Consider the following 8412-nt stretch of genomic DNA (forward strand, 5'->3'; position numbering starts at 1 on the left):
GCTAATAAAAACCAGGTCTCCTGGAGACTTCCCTCCCTACAGACGGCAAACGGAGATAGTTGAGATCAGGCTGCCCCTGTTAGATTAACCATGCCCCGCCTTGATGTATAATCATCGTTCCCCACCTTTAACCTTAATTGTTTGTTCTCCTAGCACCTACTTGTTATAAAACTCAATCATATACAACACAGAGGTTGCTAACATGTAACCAGTCACGTAGTGGGGGAGGGGGGATATAAAACTGGGCCTCTCAGAAACATCAGGGTCTTTGTTGGGAACTGATTCCCCTTGGACCTGCTGGCGTAATAAACTGTACTCCACTGTCTTGAGTATCCTCCGAGGTATGTTTTGTGACTCTGGATTCCACAACAAGCCTAGGGTCAAATTCTAGAGCCACTGTTTACTCTTTCCCTGTAAAACTATGGGACTGGATTAGAATCAGGGGACACTGGCCATGACCACCTTCCCCCCACCCCCACCCAAACCACTACATATACTCAACCCCTGACATCACTGGAGTCGAGTCTTGAGTCAGTAGATATGGTCAAGTCTTTTGAGGATCAGTTTGGGTAATCCAGGAAGGCTGCATGTAAGAGGCAGGATTTGGTTGCAAAGAATAGCCAGAGTTAAAAATAATCACTTCATTTTGCTTGTTTACATTAAAATATCAAAGTAATATATGAATTGACTTTATTAGCATATTAAAATACTATATATTTAATTTTGATTAAAAGTAAATGGCAGAGGGTAATTGCTGTGGCTCAGATGGTGAAGAATCTGCCTGCAATGCAGAAAACCTGGATTCAATCTCTGGGTAGGGAAGACCCCCTGGAATAGGAAATGGCAACCCACTCCAGTATTCTTGCCTCGAGAATTCCATGGACAGAGGAGCCTGGCGGGCTACAGACCATGGGATGGCAATGAGTTGGACACAGCTGACTGACTAACACTTTCACACTTTCAAAAGCACTTAATTCTTGCAGCAATGTTAGACAAGAAAAGCATAAAGAAAATAATCACATTCCTTGTGAAATTAGGCCCGGAAATCACTATGGCTGGCCTGGAGTACTTCCTACCTTCCCACCTTGCATCTCGGACCAGGCTGCAACTTTGGGGAAATGCTTGGTCCCTGTGGTTCAAACAAGGCACAAACTAGCTGGCAGAAGCAGGCATTCTCACCAGCCGGAGGAGGCCAGGCATGGGGCACATGGTCCCTGAGGAGGTGCTGATGTGCTGCCCTCCTCCCCTGATGCTGCAGAGCTGCCAACAGCAAGGTCATCACGCAGCTGGTGCCCTGGTAGTCACAGAGCAGCCCAAGGGTGCCAGCTCCAGTACCCCTCCCACAACCTCTGGGCTCGCCCCAAGCATAGTAGCCCCCAGACCCAGGCTGGCGGGAGTCTTTGCTTAGGAGGGCTTGTCTGAGAAGCTGGGCATCTCGAGGGCATTAGAAACAGGCCGAGTGCAGGGCCTGGGCAGCCGGAGAGGGGTGCACTTGTGGAAGAAAGTCGACATTCATAGCATTTTCCGCTGCGAAGCACTGGTCACACTGCCCCGTGGAGCACCATGCTGGACAGATCTGGGGCTTGACTGGGAGTCTGATGGCCGCTTGGCCTGGATTCCTCCCCACCCCCCAGCCCCCGCAGACTGCTGACTGGCCTTGTGCCCACCTGACCCACGCCCCACTCAGGCTCCACTGGAAACCAGGCTGTGGGCAGAAGGGCGGCTCCAGGCGTGGCCGCAGGGCCAGCACCACAGAGGCTGTGGGAGGGCGTCTGGTCTGCAGGGCTCTGGGGAGACTTGTATCTTTGTTCCTGAGGTGAGGGTGGCAGGCTGGACAGTCCAGATATTCTAAAAATATTCCATTTTTGGCTTTCCACGACCGAGGCCTGTGACCTCCGAGCCTCAGGCTCTCACTCCCCGATCCTCCTCTCCTGCTCCAGACACGCTGGCCTTTAAGTGCTGCTTTGAGTTGATTTCCAATTCTCCTAGAAGCCATACAGGCGCATAGAAGTCAGACGGCATTGCCAGAACCATCTGCAGAACAGGAATATCTATGGACAAACAGGAACTGTTTGAGCACCTACTGTATACTGGGCTCTAGGTGCTGGGGGTGCAGCAGAGACCTCAACACATGCTCCCTCAGCTGACATTCTTGTGGGACTGCTTCCAACCCTCGTAGCCCCCTTACTTCTCAGTCACGTGCTTGTTTTAAGTGTGAGACAGTGTCTGACGCTTCCTACTGCAGACAAAGACTTCGTCCCTTACACATGGATCCCTGCACTTCCCCTCCCCCAGTGCTCACTCTCTTTCTGGATACATTAGCATTTGGTGCTTTGGTTTACATATTGTGATTATGTAAATATTGTTCACAGCTGAGCTGTGCAGTAGTTTATGACTACACTTTCTATTTCGTGTTGTTTTTCCAGGAATTAATCATTGACTTGTTTTCTTCTTACATCCCTCTGGGCACTCAAGGGGTCCTTTCAACCTGGGGCCCCTTCAGTTCTGGGAAGTTGGAGGGCATAACTGCTCCTTTTACAAACTCTTAGCTTATTTTGTTTTCATCCTTACCTGTATACCGACCCTCAGCGGGACCTTGTGTCTCCCAGGCTGCTGTGTCCAAGGGGACGTCTGTATTGGTGTATTGCTGTTGGTGTTCGTATTATATTGTTGTCTGGCCTCAGATCGGCTTCCTCCCCTGCAGACATTAATTTCACCTTCCTCCACTCTACTAAGTTGGTTACCATTTTTCTATTCATTTGACAGCTTCAAAAATTTTGTAGATTCTGTCCCTGTCATTGACTTTCCTGTTCTCTTTGCTCTTGTGAGTTTGTGTTTTATAGTTGTTAAGTCATTAAGTCCTGTTTGACTTTTTGTGACTCCATGGACTGTAGCATGCCAGGCTCCTCTGCCCTCCACTATCTCCTGGAGTTTGCTTAAACTCATGTCCGTTGAGTTGGTGGTGCTTTCCAACCATCTCATCCTCTGCTGTCCCCTTCTCCTGCATTCAATTTTTCTCACCATCAGGGTCTTTTCTAATGAGTCAGCTCTTCGCATCAGGTGGTCCAAGTATTGGAGCTTCAGCTTTAGCATTGGTCTTTCCAATGAATATTTAGGACTGATTTCCTTTATGATAGACTGGTTTGATCTCTGTGCAGTCCAAGGGACTCTCAAGAGTCTTCTCCAACACCACAGTTCAAAAGCATCACTTCTTTGGTGCTCACCCTTCTTTATAATGGTCCAACTCTCACATCCGCACATGACTACTGGAAAAAACCATAGGTTTGACTATACAGACCTTTGTCAGCAAAGTGATGTCTCTGCTTTTTAATATGCTGTCTAGGTTTGTCATAGCTTTCCTTTTAAGGAGCAAGCATCTTTTAATTTCATGGCTACAGTCACCATCCACAGTGATTTTGGAGCCAAAGAAAATAATATGTCATTACTTCCACTTTTTCCCTTTCTATTTGCCATGAAATTATGGGACTGGATGCCATGATCCTTGTTTTTTTTTTCAAATGTTGAGTTTCAAGCTAGCTTTTGCACTCTCTTCTTTCACCCTCATCAAGAGGCTTTTTAGTTTGTACCTTAAAGTTTTCTTAGTTTACTATTATTTTAGTGGGGATTTAGAAGGGAAGGGAGAAAAATACCCTGGTTCAGTTCATGGTTAACTAGGTAGGAGTCCCCCTCATCTTATCTCTGAGCATCTGCTGTGTGCCATGGAATAACTTAAGTTGGCCCCTACAGCCAGTTTCACATAGCTTTTTTTGGTCACCCAAGTTTGAGCTCAGAAGTCACCTCCTCCAAGAAGGCCTCCTTGGCCACCCATCTAATGAAGCCACCCTGTCATGTTGCCCTGCTTACTTCGTTTTTAGTTCTTATCACTATTTGGAATTATTTTATAGATTTCCTTTCATTGATGTATTTGGTTTCTTTTTCAATCTCCTCCAGAAGGCTTGCTCCATGAAGGCAGGGGCCCTTTCTGTCTTGTTCTTCACTGCTCCTTCAGCACCTAACATGGTATCAGGCACAAATAGATGCTCAGGAAATATGTGTTGGACAGATGGATGGAGTTGAGCCTGGGGTCTCCAAGAAGCAACTTTAGCATAACTTAAGGAAGAAGCTGGTAATGGTCAGAGTTTGCTGGGATTGGAAGATACTGCCAGTGAGAAGGTGAGACCCTCATGGAGGCGGGGGGTGAGTTCAGGCCTGGGGATGGCTGACAGGGGACACAAGAAGGACGTGATCACTTCCAAGGCCTGACTGAGACAGGTGATTGGTGTAAGATCACTCAGCTACTTCCTGGTGGAGCCAGGACTCACATCAGACCAGAAAGCAGCCCTTTGCAGACAGATACTGGGATATGTCTGGTAGTGGCATCAGTCCAGTCTGGACACAGTTCTTTCTCTCTTCCCCCTGGTCCTGTGATCTTGGGCACTTGGTGTGAGTCTGTTTGCTGTACTTCTCCCCCAAACCATGGGATGAGAACAGCTCTCAGGTTATGGGTTCTATGTTGAGCCTGCTAGTAAAATGCCTGGTACATAGCAGGTTGTTCCTAGTCAAGGCTAAATGGCTGACGTCATCCTTCCTGGTGGTAGGACCTGGGCCAGGTGCTTGAAGCCTTGAGCCTCAGTTTCCTGCTCTGTGGGATGAAGGTTTGCCCACACTGGCCTTGCCGGGTCACGTGAAGTGTTGGACTTGGAGTGCAATGCCTGTCAGTGAAACCTTGTCCCTGCCTCCTGGGCATGAAGTACTTCACATGAGGACTTGGGGACAGACAAGCTCCAGGCCAGGGCTTCTGGGATGCTCAGAGGCCCCTGGCACCTGGAAGGTTCCTGGGGGATGCCTTGGGTATCTGTGAAGCCCTGCAGGGTCCTGGGCAGGACAGACCCTAGGGCTCAGTCAGAAGCAAAGTGCTTGGCATCGTCCCAGAAAGCCGTGGCAGGAGTTTGGGGCAATGTGATTTGCCCAGAAGAGTGTCGCAAACTGGAGGCTTGGGCAGGGAAAACTCCATCTCCCTCTGGCCGTTACAACAGCAGCTGTGCCACTACTAGCAGCCTCCGCCCCTCTCCGAGCCTCCGTCTCTCGTCTGATACACAGAGACGATGGTGGCAGCGCGCACCCTGCTGCAGTACTGTGGGCCTTCCACATGAGTTTATGGTGCACCTGTGGTGTGGTGGGGACACTGCAGTGACCAGAGCAGTCATGCCTCCACGCAGCTTGCTTATAGTGAGTCCACAAAATAGTGTGCTTTGTACATAGTAAGACATAGTACATAGTAAGACTTGCTGTTTTTCTCATAGAGCCACCTAACTGGTGTGAACTCACCACTGATACTCAAGAATGATGACAGCTTAGATAGAGCAGGTGAGCTCCTGCATCCCCGCCCATGACCTTTCCTCCTGTGTAGACTGCAGCATCCAGGCCTGACCCTGAGTAAGAGGCTCCCATCTCCTTCCAGGCTCAAAGGTAACTACTTCCATCCCTAAAGCACCACTTCTAGCCAGAAAGAACTCAGCCCCCACCTTGGAGCAGCTCAATTCTGCTGGAGATGCAGGTGGGGTTGCAGCCACTGGCAGAGCTGGGGTCCCTCGGGGGCAGTGTCAGGGAGAGCCTCCCCTCCCTGTTTCAGAACTGGGCCTTGAGGGGTAGGAATGAGTCAGGTGGAAAAGGCAGGAAAGGGCATTCCCAGCTAAGGGAACAGCCTTTGCAAAGGAAGGTTCAGGGAGGAGAGCTGGGGCTGGGAGTGGCTGGGGCTGGGAGACCCCTGGGGAGGTTCTCTGATGAGCGTCAGAGCGTTCTTGGCTAGCCCTGTTTTGTAAGGCTCTCTGGCTGCTGCGGAGGAACTGGGGGCAGGAAGCACGGGGAGGGGGCAGAAGAGGTCCTGGCAGTGCCCAGGGCTCCACAGAGTGACCAGCTGAGGTCCAGCCACCATGCCAGGACTGGCCACCAGAGGGCACTGTGGGCGCAAGCTGAGGATGCCCTGCTGCATCAGGGCTGTGTGTTCGTGCGTGCGTGCGTGCGTGCGTGTGTGTGAGTGTGTGTATGCGAGTGTGGATAGTGAGTGCGGATAGTGTCTGTGAACGTGCCTGAGCCTGAGTGGCCGCTCCGCGGACAGGTAGACGCTTGTGCATCCCGCTGTACTCACGACTGTATGCATGTGTATCTGGGGCGTGTGCACTTGCGAGTGGGAGGGGGCCGAGGGCGTGAGTGAGCAGGGCGCCTGCCTCTAGGCCTTTGCACACGCCGTTCCCTTCCCTGGGGTGCTCTTCCCTCCCCTCCCTCCCCTCCTGAAGCTGCAGTGAGGCTCTTCCCCCGTCTCTAAAATCACAGCCCCGCCCCCAGAGGCCCGCCGGTCTCTTCCTTCCTTTACCGGGAACACATCCCCTGGCGATTATAATCTAATTTGGCCATTTCGCTTGTGGGGTTCCCTCAAGAGTCACCTCCCAGAGGGCCGCCATCCTGGGCTCAGCCATCCTCTCTCCAGCCCCACCCCCCACCCTGAACCCACCTCCAGGCCCACATCCTGATCTGGCTACACCCCTTTCTCTGAGTCCACATGGAAGGGTGTTGGGGACTTATTTTCTGCTACAGGCACCCTGTCCAAAGTCCCTCCTGGCTTCTGAGTGGTCGGGGAGACCCAGCTTTGCTGTGCTGCTTAGAGGCAGAGGGAGGCCAACAGCCATGGCTGCAACCAGGGAGCTCTGCGTCCAAGCTGGGCTCTCACAGGCGGTCCCCTGCACAGCTCCAACCCTCTGTTTCTGGCTTCTCTACCTGATGAGCTCCTCCTGGTTTTTAAAGGCCCAGTCTCAAAGTCACCTCCTCTGAGGAGCTTTCCTGACCTCACCCAGGTGGAGTCTGGCACCTTGTTCACATGTCTATTTATAGCAGCCCACAGGGAGTTTTGTGATTCTCCAGCTGTATGTCAGGCTCCCTGACTAAGCGTCACCTCCTGCAATGGCAGGCCTCGTCTGAGTCATAGGTGCCATAGGAGCAGGCTGGGTTGGGACAGGAGTTGCTTCCAGTGTCTGCGGCATGCTTTCCATGCTTCCTTTGTTCATTCCTCACATATTTTTTAGGCACCTACTATGTGGAACAGGGTTGTGCAACATAGCATAACATGTCCACAACCCTGGGCTGTGCAACAGGAGTGCTGCAGAGAGCAAGTTGGCAAGATTCCTGCCCAGGATGGTCTGACGGTCCAGAGGAAATAGGAAAGGTGTTGGTGGCGTCAGTGCTGTGCAGAGGAATACAACTGATTTGGGTGCATGGCCAGAAGGCCTCTTAAGGTAGTTCATTTAAGAGGATACCTGCAGGGGACTTCCCTGGTGGCCCTGTGGTTAAGACTTCACCTTCCACTGCAGGGGGTCAAGTGTTCAACCCCTGGTTGGGGTGCTAAGATCCCATATGCCTCCCAGCTAAAAAACCAACAGGTAAAACAGAAGCAATATTGTAACAAATTCAATAAAGACTTTAAAAATGGATCCCATCAAAAAATCTTAAAAAAAAAAAAAAAAAAAGAGGAGGCCTACGGGATGAAAGGGACCAGCTCCAGGAATCATGGTGGAAGGCTGGGGGGAAAAGATGTATCAGGCTGAGGGAACAGCAGAGGCGCAGGCCTCATGGTAGGACCGGTATTCGTGGGTACAAGGGGCAGCACTGAGAACCCGCTAACAGTGCGGGGGGAGCACAAGTCCCAGCGGTTGGCAGGGGCCTGAATCCAGGAAACCTACCGGACCAGGCTTGCAGTCTTGGTGGGGAGGTGTCTGTGCTGTTGCCCATTTTCCAGGTGGGTAAGCAGCAGGTCCAAAGGTCACAAGACCCATTTGGGACCAAGTGCTCTGGGCCACTCCAGACACCCAGGAGTGGTGAGCCCGGGTCAGTTTCCCATAGGAAGTTCACAAACACTTGCTGGGCATCTAGTGAGTGCCAGGCCCTAAGCCAGGCACTTGTGAGCTCACACTCATGAACCCATTTCAGAGAGGTTGCCCTGTCCCTGTAGCACAGGTATGTCAGCAGGCATGGAGATGCTCAGCACCCACCTTTGAGTGGCACGGTTGGCATTTGAACTCATAACCTGCTGAGTCCATAGCTCCTGTCTTTCTGCCCACGCCCCGGGTGCAGGAGGAAATAATGATAATAAGGAGGCCTCACCTTATCTCATCGGGCCTCCTCATCACTGTGAGGGTGGGCCCTATGGCCACCTCATCTTACAAACGAGAAGGCTTCAAGCCTTTCTAGGAGGTGGTGGAATCTGCTTCCCTCACGTGAGGTGCCTGGCAGGTGACACACTCTCGCCCACGTTAAGCGAGGGACTGACCTCGTGACCTCTGCTAGACTGTTCATTCTAGTGACCTGGTCCCAGTGCCAGATTGGTGAGTGGCTCTTGAAATCCCCCAGGCTCCACGTGGG

Source organism: Ovis aries, chromosome 11, assembly GCF_016772045.2.
Source record: "Ovis aries strain OAR_USU_Benz2616 breed Rambouillet chromosome 11, ARS-UI_Ramb_v3.0, whole genome shotgun sequence".
Taxonomy (NCBI): Eukaryota; Metazoa; Chordata; class Mammalia; order Artiodactyla; family Bovidae; genus Ovis; species Ovis aries.